At 42.3% G+C, this 13,609-nt stretch overlaps 1 protein-coding gene across 3 annotated transcripts in view; it reads left to right on the top strand.

Annotated features, from left to right (window-relative positions):
- GNB1L (G protein subunit beta 1 like) overlaps positions 1-13,609 on the top strand; it is a 151,816-nt gene that overhangs the window by 24,015 nt on the left and 114,192 nt on the right. For 2 of the 3 annotated variants that reach the window (XM_074206493.1, XM_074206489.1), the window contains exon 2: positions 7,264-7,401. The exons of the other annotated variant lie outside the window; for it this stretch is intronic. The gene's annotated coding sequence lies outside the window, so the exon portion shown is untranslated. The remainder of the gene's footprint in view (positions 1-7,263; positions 7,402-13,609) is intronic. 3 annotated transcript variants of the gene reach the window in all.

The raw sequence follows: 13,609 nt of genomic DNA, 5'->3' as shown, positions 1-13,609 counted from the left end.
TCTGAATTCCTCTTCTTGGCACAATAAATGATTCCAGAAAGTCCATCGATTAGACTGAGAGGACATGGTTCACATCTGAGGCTCTCCACAAAGCCTTCACATGGTTGCACCACTGGCAAAAATAATAAAGCCTCCATGAGGTAGTCATTTCCTCAGCTCAGCCAAGTGTGGAGCTAAAAGAAATTCTGGAAGTCTAATCCATTTGTGTATCCTAAGGTTAATAGCCAAGGCTCCCATTCTGTAAATCATTATTTGTTATTGGGGTTGGTTCCTTCATGGTCTTTTGGTAAGAAATCTCCTGGCTATAGCCATAGCTGCATAATTCCCATTAGCCAGATGCCCCACCCTGACCAGGGAGTAGCAAGGGGTTCTGATAAGAATTTTCCATATTGTCTCTGTAAGGCCAACACTTCTGTCTTACCTGCAGCAAGGCTTCATCAGTCTTTACTGGACTACCTAACTGAGGAGCCCCCTCTATGAGAGATGTTTAATAACTCGCAATCCCATCCTTGCTCAGAAACCTCCTCACCACCTCCCAGGGGTCCACTCTATGTTGGGGAACTGTGCTTGCTTTTCCTTCTTCTTGCCTTCACTTGCCTTTCTGTCCCTTCCCTTCCTTGGTCCTGCTTCCTCTTCCCCATGCCCACCCTTCAGATAAAGAGAGCTGTCATGCTCCCTCCCCCACCTTCTCCAGCTCACACCAGGTCCTTCAGACTCTCCTCCTCTGCATGCTGGCAGAAGATCTGGAAGAAAGCCTCCCGAGGGTGGAGGAGCTCCTTTAAGGAGAATTTATGGGAGGACATAGGCAAGAAATGCACTGGATGATGGTTTACGTGCCCTGTTAGGATCTGTCTCCCAGTAAAACAGAAGCTCCCTGAATGCAGGGAGAGATTTTGTCTTTGTATCCCCAGCATCTGACTGCTCAACAAATGCTTTTTGATTGATTGATCGATTGATCACACTGTTGGGAGGCAACAATCTAGGCTAAGAAGGTAATGGAAGGTCTTGACCATGCATGTGAAAGATGTATCAGCTTCCCCAGGGGAGGGGTCTGTGCTAATGCACAGACATTAGGAATGACTGGAAAAGGGAGAGATCAAAAGCAGATTGACCATTCCAGGGACTCTCCAGAGCCCTTCAGAGGGTCATCTCCAACTGTCCTGACCCATATCTTGCCATTGGACCCAAACAACTCTGGAGGAGAAAGTGAGACTGTTGATCTAGCACAGCACCCCCTCACTCAAATCCAGTTCATGTACCTGTCATGGCATCACCTCCCCGATATCATGGTCTTCTTCAAGAACCAAAGGACAAACATCAAAGGGAGGAGGCAAGAGAGATGTTTGAGGAAAGACTAGACTCGTCAGGTTTGGAGCTGGACAGGGAGAATCCTGTGTAGACAGTCAAGTTCAAGAAGTTAGGAAAGAGGACAAGTTAATGTATAGGGGAAGGAGAATGGAGGATGAGGATAACTTAGAGTGTGGGGGGTTGGGGGCACCTCGGGAAACCCTTGAAAATGGGGACAGAACTGTAGAGAGGACACTAGGAAATGGATTGAAGAGTCGTCCACATAAGAGTTGAGTGTTGAAGTCTAAGAACTAAAAGGATAGACTACAGTGTTAATGAATGGACACCCCTCTAAGGAGAATCTTGGAGATGGGAGAGCCATGGGCATGCCAAGGGAGGAAAGAGCACCAGAGAGGGCAATCTGGTGGACAAGATCTGACCCAGAAGAGAGTTGAGGGAGGAGATCTCCGAGGCCCTTTATCTGAGGTGGAGATTGTGAAGGCAGAAATGAGTGCCATGGGAGGGTGTGGGCAAGTAGGGGGCTACAGGAGGCAACCAGCATGCCCTGGCTTTGGGAAGGGAGTCAGGTCCTGCAGACTCTGTGGAGGCTTTAATCCCTTCTGTCCCAGCTCTGGGCTGGGCAGTGTAAACAGAGGTGCTTAACAAATGACTTCCAGCCCAGGGATCCTGGGAAGGCTGCAAGCTTCCTCGAGCCCTGCGCCTTACCATTCGGGACTGATACTAAAATATATTAAACGTTGTATTTCTTTCAACCTATTCATGGTTGCTGACATTTCCTGAAAATTTATTGGGGTTTATTTAATGCTTTTCAGCATTCTCTCTGATCTCTGTTCTCTGTCCTTTTCTTCATTAGTTCTCCCAGATATGGAATTTCAGAGGGTGAGCCCATGTGGGGGAGTTTAGCAGGTTCTGCTCAAGGATACCTTTTGATGAAGGGCAGTTGTCGGGGAAACAAGGAGTTCCAGCCTCAAGTGTGATGGCTTCAGGAATGTTAGCAGCATGTCAGAGAACAGGACGTAGAAGTTGGAGTCTGGTCCCAATGTTCTGTCGGATCTGGGCTTGTTGTGATGCCCCAGAGTGAGTTATCAGAGGCTCTACCAAGGACGAGACCCTCTGGGAGGGCCTCCCAACCTGGAGAAGCCATGATGAGGGGCCTGAGTGGGGGATTTTTGGTTCAGGTGGGTTTGTGCCTCGAGAAAAATTTCAGAGGGAAATTTGGTTTTGGCCTCATGTCTTAGGGAACCATCTCCTAAAGTTTGGAAGAGCTGTGATGGGCCATCTCACCAGAATCCTCCTCAGTCTTTTGTTGTCCTTTGAGGAAGTCAGTTATTGCTCTGTTTGCTCATCTGTAAAGAAGGGTGACCATGATTACTGTCTCACCAAATTGATGTTAGGGAAGCTCTCTCTAAATCTTACAACCCCAAGGGACTGGGAATGACAGTGAGACAGTGTTGGGTATCTGTCAGAGGTCAGTCACACACACACACACACACACACACACACACACACACACACACACACACACAGTCACTCTTGGCCCAACCAGCCTTGCTGAACTTCAGCTTCTTCATCTCTCTGTAAAATTAAGGGAGGAGCTGACAGCCTAGCTTCCTTTCCACCTTTCAGTCTGGGGTCCTTGAGCTGGGTCCAGTCTGTTAGCATGTAGAGAGTCAAAAGGAGATCTTGGTGCTTTTCTTTTTGATCCCTTTCCTCATTAAATTCATCCAGCATTTGTGGAGTACCTACTGTATACAAGGCCCTCTGCAGGGTGAGACCCCCCACATTCCTGAGCCAGCTAGCCTACAGAGCCTCTTAGAACTGGAGAATGTGGCCCAAGCTCCCGAGGGCTTATTTTCTGAACTTAGCAGCTGCCCTGCAGCTCTTGGGAAGCCGCGTGTCAGATACCCAGGGAATGAGCTCTAAACTCCAAGCCAGGAATTCATTTTGCATAGGTCTCACACATGCTTTATTGGAAATTTGTAATCATGACTAGGTGCCATTACAAATATTCTCAGTTTTTAACAGGACTAGGAAAATACCTTATTCAGCTGATGAACTCGGAAGTTGAGTCAAGGCTCATGATGGTTTCTAGAGAGAGAATTAATTATAAGCTGTAACTTTCAAAAATAGAAAGCATTCCCATTTTCTTTAAAGGCTTTTTATTTTTGGCTGAAGAATGTTTCATAAACAGAGGGAAAGATTACTAGTTTTGGATATCAATGTAAATTTACCAAGTGTGGAAAGGGGGAAAACCCAACTCCTAGCTTACTTAATAATCCTGATTAAATCTGGTCTGTGCTCTCAGAGTTACTTTCATACTTGCAAAGAGATGGGATTTCAGTCATTTCAGCACAGTCAGTCCCTCCATGTTTGATGCCATAGCCCAGAAATTTATTCCCAAGTGTTCAAACTTCTGGTAATAAATGAACCTTTTTGAACTGAGTAATGCTGGCTTAATATGTCAGAAGCCAGGCATGCATGTGCACACACACACATACACACACACTCACACACATCCCTTGGAAATTAGTGAACCCCAGGGTCCCTGAGACCTTGGCAGGGGCTGTGTAAGGTCAAAACCATTTCATAATACTAAAGTGCTTTAATTTCTAATATAAAAAATTGGTAGATTTAAGCCACATCATAGCTCTTGGCCAGGAGTGAGTGAGAGGGTGCTCAGTAATTTTTAAGAGAGTAAAGTGACCTTTGGACTAAGAAGAGAATCACTGTTGTCCAGAATCATAGTCTTGTGATAATGATCCCAGGAATGTATGTGTAGATGGAGCTAGCCACTTGTCCATATTCTCAGTGAGAACATTCTTGTTATGAGTGTGATCCTCGAGTCCAATGATAAAAGATTGTCCAGAGACATTTATTTATTTTTATTAATTGACAAGGATTTATTTTCTTACTCTCCTATCTCATCCCCTTCTCCCCCTACTGGAAAAAGAAAATCCTTTGAACAAATATTGAACACTCAAACAAAATATTACCATATTGACCATAAATGAAGTAAGTCTGATTCTGATAATTCTTCTGTGTCATTGGTTCTTGGGAATCATAGTTGGTCATTGATTAGCCTCACTCTGCATCAATTATTGTCATTTCTCCAAAGACCTCTGAAGAAGGATTTCTTCTCTGAAGAAACCCTCTCCTCCTTCATTATGCGTATATACCATAATTTGTTTAGCCATTTCTCAATGGATGAGCACTCTATACTCAGTCTTCAATTCTATGCAACCATAAAAAGAGCAACTCAAATGTTTGTTGAGCACCTACTATGTGCAAAGCACTCTTCTGGTTGATGGATCCCACATTCTTTTTTTTTTTTTTTGCAAGGCAAATGGAGTTAAGTGGCTTGCCCAAGGCCACACAGCTAGGTAATTATTAAGTGTCTGAGATCGGATTTGAACCCAGGTACTCCTCCAAGGTCGATGCTTTATCTACTACGCCACCTAGCCGCCCCACCTGCTCATCATTTCTTATAGAACAGTATGTTCCATTATATTTCATATATCACAACTCTTCAGCCATTCCCCAATTGATAGGCTCAGTGCCCACCACAAAAAGAGCTGCTGTGAATATTCTTGTCCTTGTGGGTTTTTTCCCTTTTTTTGTGATCTCTTTAAGAATATGGAACAAGTAGAGGTATTGTTAGATCAAAGGGTATGCATAGTTTTATCGCCCTTGGGGCATAGTTCCAAAGTGCTCTCCAGAACTGTTGAATCAGTTCACAAATTCTCCAACATTCATCATTTCCCTCTCAATCATATTAACCAATCTGATAGCTATGAGGTGGTACCTGAGAGTTATTTTAATTTTAATTTTTCTAATTAATATGACAGAGTATTTTTCCATATAACTATGGATAGCTTTAATTTTTACCTCTGAAAACCGCCTGTTCATATCCTTTGATCACTTATCAGTTGGGGAATGACTTGTATTCTTATAGATTTGACTTAATTCTCTATATATTTTTAGAAAGGAGACCTTTATCAGAAACATTGGCTATAAAATTTTTTTGGCAGCTTTTCATTTTCCTTCTTAGTTGTATTAATTTTGTTTGTATAAAAACTTTTTAATTTAATGTAATAAAAATTTTCTATTTTGCATTTCATAATGTGCTCTGTCTCTTCTTTGATCATAAATGCTCCTTCTCTCCATAGATCTGATAGGTAAAGAATACCTTTCTTTTTTAATTGGCTTATTTTTCTTTATATCTACATTATGTACCTATTTTGACCTTATCTTTGTTTAAGATGTAATATCTTGGTTTCTGTCTAGTTTCTATCATACTATTTCCCAGTTTTCTCAGCATTTTTTTTGTCATATTGTGAGTTTTTATCTCAAAAGCTGGAGTTTTTAAGTTTATCAAACAGTAGATTTTAATATAGTTATTTACCACTGTCAAAGCTTGATTTTGCCTTTTGGGGTGTCATTCAGTAATTGAATTCTTATCTTTTCCACTTTGTTTTCCAATTCTAGATGATCTGGGAAGTTTTTATTTGTTTTCTTGAAATATGGGATCCAGTATTTATTTTTTAATAATACTTTTCAGAGAGTTCAGTAATTCTTAAATCATGTCCCTTTGACCTATTTTATTGGTCAATTTTTTTAAAAAGGTAGCTATAGCAAAAGGTCTTAAGATTGTCTTCTATTTCTTTCAGTTTAATTTTTTTTTTTTGTTCTGATATTTTTTGATGTCTCCTAGAGTCATCGATTTTCTTTTTGGACTGTTTTTCAAGGAGTCCATTTTCCAAGTAAGATTTCTGTCCAAAGCTATTTATTCTCTTTTTACTTATTTCTTCCAGATCTTACTCATTTTCCCCCCTTGTATTTCTAAGTATTCTTTTAGGTATTCATGTAGTTCTTATACATTTTTTTTTTCCTTTTGAGACTCTTTACTATTGTTATGGAGTTATTTCCTCCTTCTAGGAAGAATTGTGCTTTATCTCTGAGTCCACAATAACTGTTTATAGTGGTAAGTATTTTTTCTCTAGTGTTATCCCCAGAATTGGGGTTTGAAACCTAGCCTAGCCTCTGTCACTTACTTTGCTTTTGGGTAGGGTTTTTAGTTCTTTGTCACATCCTAGTTCATCTGGTCCTCTTGTGATGTTGAGATTCAGAGTGCTGGTTCTTCAGGGTCAGTTTTGGCTTCTCAGGTCAGAATGCTAGAGGATCTTGGAGCCTTGGAGCTTAGAGTATCCCATTCTTGACCTCTGTTACAACTTCACTTGTTGTTTGCAGTGTCCCCTGCAATTCAGAATTCCCTGAGGCTTTCTTGGGAAAGTCTTCCACTCTGTGCTTTTCTGTATTGTTTAATGTATTTTTGTGCCCCCCCCCCCCCGTACATATTTAATTTTTGTCAAGGTAACATGGAAAACTAAGAAATAAATATACTTTTTGGAATTCCCATTCATTTGTCAGCATTTCCCTTTCTTAAAATTCTATCCAGAGTTTATATTCCTTTTTGATTTACTTTTTTGTTAGGCTTGTCTAAGTCTGAAAGGGGTACTTTAAAGTTTCCAACAACTTTTGTTTTACTTTCTTCCTGTTGTTCAATGAACATTTCACCTAAGTATTTAGATGCTTTTCCAGTTAATGTGTGTAGATATATATTTTATTGATATTATTTTATTATCTATGATGCCTTTAAGCATAATATAGTTTCCCTGTTTTTCTCTTTTAGCTCTTCCTCTTCCTTTCCCTGTATTCTCTTAGCTTGATGAGATTAACTGCCACCCCCTCCTTTTTTGGATTTATCTAAAGAATTCTATTCTAGCCCCTTATTTTAACTCTGCTGAATTTCAAGAGTTCTTGTAAATAACATATTGTTGAGCTCTGTTTTTGTAATCCATTTTGCCACGCTCCTCTATTCTGTGGGTGAGTTCATCTAGGTGTAGTTTTCCTTCCATCATATCCTATTAATTATCATGTTTTCTTTATGTTTTCAAGAATTTGAAGGGCGTCACGTGGAAGAAGGATTAAGCTTCTTCCCAGCAAGCAGGACCAGAAGCAGCTGGAGAGTTGTCAAAAAGAGGTGAATGTAGACTTGGCAAAAAGAGAAGCTTCCTGGCGATTAGGACCATCCAGGTATGGGACAGGGGCCAGTCCAACTCCCCACATTGGAGACTGGATAGTCACTGGTCAGACCAACTGTGGGAAGAGGTCTTTCAGATTGTGGGCTGGCTGGGACTCCTGAGGTACACCTCCCAACTTCTAAATCCTTCATCTTTTTCTTTTTCTTTTATTTTTAAGAAAGATTTTATTTATTTTGTGTTTTACAATTTCCCCCCCCCTTCTTGCTTCCCTCCCTCCACCCCCCCACAGAAGACATTCTGTTAGTCTTTACATTGGTTCCATGTTATACATTGATCTCAGTTGAATGTGATGATGGAAAATCATATCCTCAGGGAAGAAAAGTAAAGTACCTTCATCTTCTTCAATCTAGTGCTGTCCTTTCAGTCCTCATTGGACCTAACCTTTGCATCTTTAGGGCATTCATTCTCCTTCCAAGTCATTGTTCCAGAGTTCTCATTTTTCAATAATTTCTTTCAGAATCTCATTTATTCTGTGCATAAGTATAAATATATAAATGCATATATTATTTTTATTTATGTGTATTTTATACATTACTTGTAATGTGTATATATGTATGTACATATACATTTAATCCTTACTTCAATTGCTTTTTTTAATAGTATTTTTTTCCATTTAAATGGAATGTTAATTTTTAACATTCATTTAAAAAATTTTTGAGTTCCAAATTTTTCTCCTTCCCTGCCCTCTCCCTAAATTGGTAAGCAATTTGATATAAGTTATATTCCCCAGCTCTTGTTTCATTTCTTACAGAAATTCTAGTTTGAGGTTGTGACCAAACCTCTGTTTAAGGTGTGTTTATTGGCTAGTGAAATTATTCCTTTTTTCTGAGATCATGTCTTAAGCCAGGGCTGTCCAAAATGTGGTCTGCAGTGTGATTTTATGCAGCCCCCTGTGGGTTCACTAAATGCTTTAGTAAATGAAGCCAAGCTACCGAAGAGCTCTCACTAAAACGGCAAATCAAAACGTACTGTCTATTGTTTCGGTACAAACTTTTAAAAGTATGGTTGGACAGCCCTATCTTAAGCAATCCTGATTCCCTACTATTTCTTTATTCTCAGTGTTATCTTTCGTTGACTACTTTTTCCAGACTCACTTATTGAATTCGGACTTCAGGTCTGCACACTTTGGAAGGAAATGTCATGGACTTCTTTGTTTCCTTCTTTGTTTCTTCTGCTGTTTCCTTTAGGTTTTGAGCACTGTATTCTTCAAGGACCCCTAAGGGGCCCTACTCTGAGTCTCAGTTTGTGCTTTGAAACTCTTGACCCTGGCTTAGGGTCTGGGGTTTACAACTGTAGCCTTGCCCCTAGTTTGAGCTCTAGTCTACTGCTGCTGGTCCCACCCCCTGTCAGAGTTCAGAGCAAAAGAAGTGCAGACTCACACCTGGTCTTATGTTCCCTTTGGCTCTGAGGCTTAGAGACTCCCCAAGTCAGAATGACCCAGGTGTGTGTTGTCCCTGGTCCATTGTCCTGAGGACCCAGATGCAGACCCCAGCACCTGACCCTATGCATGGGCCTTTGTGACTGGACCCCTCTCCATTGTCCCTCTGCTTACTGGGCTGGAAAGAGGCCCCTACTGGAGTTCCTCACTTAGCAGGCTGAAGTGCTTCCAGGTCTTGGGGACAGTAGTTTTGTCAGAGAACTAGGTGTCTGCTGCCTCTCATCTTGTTCTTCCACGAGTCTGACTGCTTCCTTTTAACAGTTGAGTCATCATCCTCATGCCCACTGAAGTGGGTATTGCCTAGAGCTCTGCCCTGGGTCTTCTCTCTTTGAAGGATTTCTCAGTGATCTCACCAGCTCCCTTGGATTCCTTCATCATTTCTGAAAATGATGCCCAGATTCATTTCCCCAGTCCTAGGCTCTCTGCTGACCGCCAGTCCCACTTAGTTGCTGGATATTCCCACCCAGATGTCTCATTCAAAATGGGACCTATCATCTTCCCCTGCACATCCTAATCCCTAAGATTCCTGTCTTCCTGTCCTGATTGTGTGAGCATGTTACAGTCCTTCCCTCCTCAGGTTCACAGTCTGGGAGTTGTCTGGGGTTCTAATCACTAGACAGCTCTTGTTTAGACCATGAGGCAGTAGAGAGAATACTGGGCTGGAGCTTGGGAAACCGGGTACAAATCCAGCCTCAGAAGCAAGTTGTGTGACCATGGACATATCATTTCACCTCTTTTGACTGCCTCAGTTTCCTTGAATGCCACCATCCTCTGTGAAATCTTTCCCAATCTCCCCTGTGCACCCCCCCCCCCACAGGTGCTAGTTCCTACCCTCTCCCAGTTACCTTCAGGCATTTTTTCTGGCTATGCTGTCCCTTCATATCTCTGCTTCCTGGACTCTCTTGTCTGTGCCCTAGCTAATACCTCATCCTTTACCTGAAGGAAGCCTTCCCCAAGCCATCTGCATTCCAGGCCTTTTCTCTGCTAATGATTTTCCTATTTATCCTACATGTGGTTTATGAGAATTTGTTTGTGGTCTCTCCTTGGAGGGTAAGCTCCTCAAAGATGGGGCTGTCTTTTGCCTCTTGTATCTCAGTAGATGCTTTATGGACAGATTGTGGCCCTCACTCCTACCTCCAGAGCCAGGTCCCACCTCTTGAAAGAAGTATTTCTTACCCCCCCCCCCCAGTTGTTTATGCTTTCTCCTCTGGGGACCTTCTGTTGACTGAAAATCTTTGTACATATCCCTCCAGGGAGCAGATTCAGACACCAATTTTAGACAAAGAGGATAGGGGCCTGGGGGGACCTGCTCCTCTTGAATGAGGGTGGGAAGGGTCAGTCCAGGGAGCATCTGGGGGACCTCTCTGCAGCTGGAATATGCAAAGGAGCTCAGGAAGACAGCTACACAACTTCAATGCATTTGTTTTCTGAATGCCTACTTCTTAATTTTTGTTATTAGTTCAATTTCTTTTCATTTCTTAATTAATTTTTGCCCTTAATTTGCTTCCCCTTTCCTTAGTTGCCTTAGAGAACCCTTTGCTTTCTAATGCCTTTTGACTCAGACCTCATTCACTTGACTTTCTTCTCTCTTGTGTGTTAATATGGAAGTCTTGTAATACCATAGGAAAGGCCAAGCTAGACTTGGATTCTTGGCATTGACACTCAGGAGATGGATGACCTTGGGCAAGTTATTTGGTTCTCCTCTCAGGGTTATCATTTCCTTATCTGTAAAATGAGGCAGTTAATGAGATGGTCTCATTAAGTAAGTTGATTATAGTTCTAAATGCCAATGTCCTTGCTTGAAACATTCCTCTTTTCCTACCAAAAATCTCCATGTGTGTCACATTCATTTTTCAGTGGTGTCCAACCCTTTGTGAGACCCCATCTAGGATTTTCTGAGCAGAGATACTAGAGTGGTTAGCCTTTTCCTTCTCCAGCTCAGACTTGTTCAGGCTCACACAGCTAGGAAGTGTCTGGGGCAGGATTTGAACTCAGGAGGGTGACTCTTTCTAACTCCAAGCCTGAGGTTCTATACACTGTGCCACCTAGCTGTCCCATTACCTTCTGTAGTCACTTCAAATCTCAGTGACTCTGAGAAACCTTCCTTCCTTGTGGAGCAGTATGTCAACCTCTGCCATTAAAATTTCTAGGTAACAAAAGGGAAGGAAAATCCTCCTTGTGGCTTTCTATTCCAGTGACTCACTGTGATGTGACTCCCCCCAAGCCTTCCAGTAGGATTTAAGCCCCAGAAATGCTGGAAGGACTTCTTCCTAGTTGTACACAGTATGTTCGAAAGCCATGGGATTGACTGTTTAAATAGAACTTAAATTTGGACATCTTAGAGGAACTTCATTCCTTCCAAAGTAGTCACCTTAAAAGTAGTTATACTGATTCCAACTCTACGTTCATCGCTCAAAATGTTTTTAGAACTTTCTTTTGCAGACTGTTTTCAGGGGAAATTTATAAAGTACAGAATCCAGTCTTGTTTCCTGTAAAATGAACACTTTAATCTGCAGTGGCACATAGCTTTACAACCCTCCTGCCCTTCTAAGTAACCCACTTTCCTTCCTCAGGTTGGCCCTTAGTTTCTGGTCCCCCCATTGGAGTTTTGCTGTTACCACCTTTGTCCTAAACGAGTTCTTCCACCCACCCTCTTTTGTCTGTGGGAAAGTCTCATTTGATAATGGGATTATAGGGTTGAGAGCTAGAAGGGGCCTTCTAACAAGTCAATCACTTGATTTTCTATCTGAAGAAGCTGAGTAGGTTGGCTTTTTTCTGCCATGACCCTGAAGTCAGCACACAGAGCTATCCCTCCCCACTTTAGGGGCTTAAGGGGTTTTCTTCCTAACCACCCCAAATGGGTTGGACATGACTGAACAACAATCACTATCCACTATGAGGATGCCTGTATAGGAATGAAAACAACCAAGTGAAGTATTGCCGATGCTTTAACAACTACTCTCTAAGCTGGTGTAAAAGGAGTGAAGCAATATGACCTGCTGGACAGGGCACTGGACGTGGTCAGATAGTGATGGGGCCCTGGGCTGATCATTTGCCCTCTCCGCCTGAGTTAGTTCCCTCACCAGTAAAACGCCCCAATCTATGGTTTATTAGAAACTTTTCTGCTTCCCTTAACTCCTCTGTTTTCATACTTTGCTTCACCAGACCACACCTGGAGTCTTGTCTAGAGTTTGGGGCATTGGGGTTTAGAAAGGTTCGTGCTTAGGGAGGGAACAGATTAGAATCCATGCCATATAAGGATCAGCTGAAGAAACAGGCATTTGAGTCTGGAGAAGGGAAGACTTAGGTTAATGGGGGCCATGAATGCTGTCTTCTTGGAGTTGAAGGGCTGTCATGGGATTAGACTTGTTTTGCTTTGCCTTGCAGGTCAGAACTAGTCCTAATGGGTGGCGGTTACATAGACGCAGATTTCTGTTTGACAGAAAGTCGGCCTTCCTGACAATTGTTGTTGCCAAAAAGGGGAATGGGCCACCTTTCCAGGCAGTGGTATCCCCCTCACCCAACTGGATGACCATTCATTGAGGATTTTGTAAAGGAAATCCCTGCTCTGGGATTCTAGTTTGAGTTAGATGACTTCAGGAGTCCCTTCCAGGATTCTCAGAATTATCAGTTCCATTCTCTCTGAGTTGGCTCCCTGAACCTAGGGTCATGGGCCTGGGGCTGGAGGGGATCTCAGAAACCACTTCGGGCTTAGACCCTTTGTTTTCTAGACAAAGTAGATTTGATTGTTATAGGAAGAGGAATACTCTTCAGAGAGATTATAAAAAGGATTCTGGTTCAGGCACATGTTAGAAGAGAGAGTCTTTGGGATCCTTTCCAGCCTTGAGATTCTGAAATAACTCTGAAATATAACAAGGCTGCTGGTTGTCTTGAAATGTGCTTCCTACCACACATGGGACCTCCTGATTTATGGTCTCTTCTGAAGTCTTCCAAACCTGTTTCCTTTGGATTCCAGGCCATTCCTTTACCCTTCTTGAAGCTCCTGTGAATTTCTCTTCTCCCCCACTCCAGCATTCTCTATGAGATAGAACCTTCCCAGAAGGCAGAGCCAAGATGGACGAGTAAAGGTGGGACTCCTCTGATCTCTGCCCCCAAACCTCTCCAAATTTAAATAATGACTCTAAACAATTCTAGACAGTTTTCCAGTCCAAGACAACTTAGAAGGTTGTCAGGAAAGGTTTGTTGCGCGAGGGTGAGATTGGAATATAGTCCAACACAGATTGCACGAAACAGACCTGACCCCAACAAACCAGGAGCAGACCTCCAGATGCTTGTATCAGTGAGAGCAGTGGCAATTTTCCAGATCTTTCAGTCTACAGAAGGAAATAGGATTGAACAAAAGGTCATAAGAAGATTTGCAGAGGTCCCTTTGCAGTCACCAGGGGCAGGATTTTACACTGCCTATACTTGGATATGGCTCTAGTCCTCAGTCTTAATCCCAGTATAAGAAGGAGGACTGGCACAGTGGGGCTTGTAGCCACAATTGAAAAGAGTACTTGTGGCCACTCACAAAGCAGTCCACAGGACAGGAGAGTAATGATCACACCTTTCCCTAGATCATATCTCCTTGAAAGAACCAGAAACTTACAGGTTCCCAGAATTACCTCTAAAAACAGCTGCACAAAAAACGTGAAGCTTGGAACAGTGCCCCCTCTCCTCAAGAAGCAGAACCCACTTTAGCATGGAGTTAAAAGTAATGGGTACAAAATGAATAAACAACAGAAAAAATTCTGACTTTAGA

This window comes from Macrotis lagotis, chromosome X (genome assembly GCF_037893015.1).
Source record: "Macrotis lagotis isolate mMagLag1 chromosome X, bilby.v1.9.chrom.fasta, whole genome shotgun sequence".
Taxonomy (NCBI): Eukaryota; Metazoa; Chordata; class Mammalia; order Peramelemorphia; family Peramelidae; genus Macrotis; species Macrotis lagotis.
Note: the sequence above shows the minus strand (reverse complement) of the source record. Positions and strands in the feature narration are given on the sequence as shown.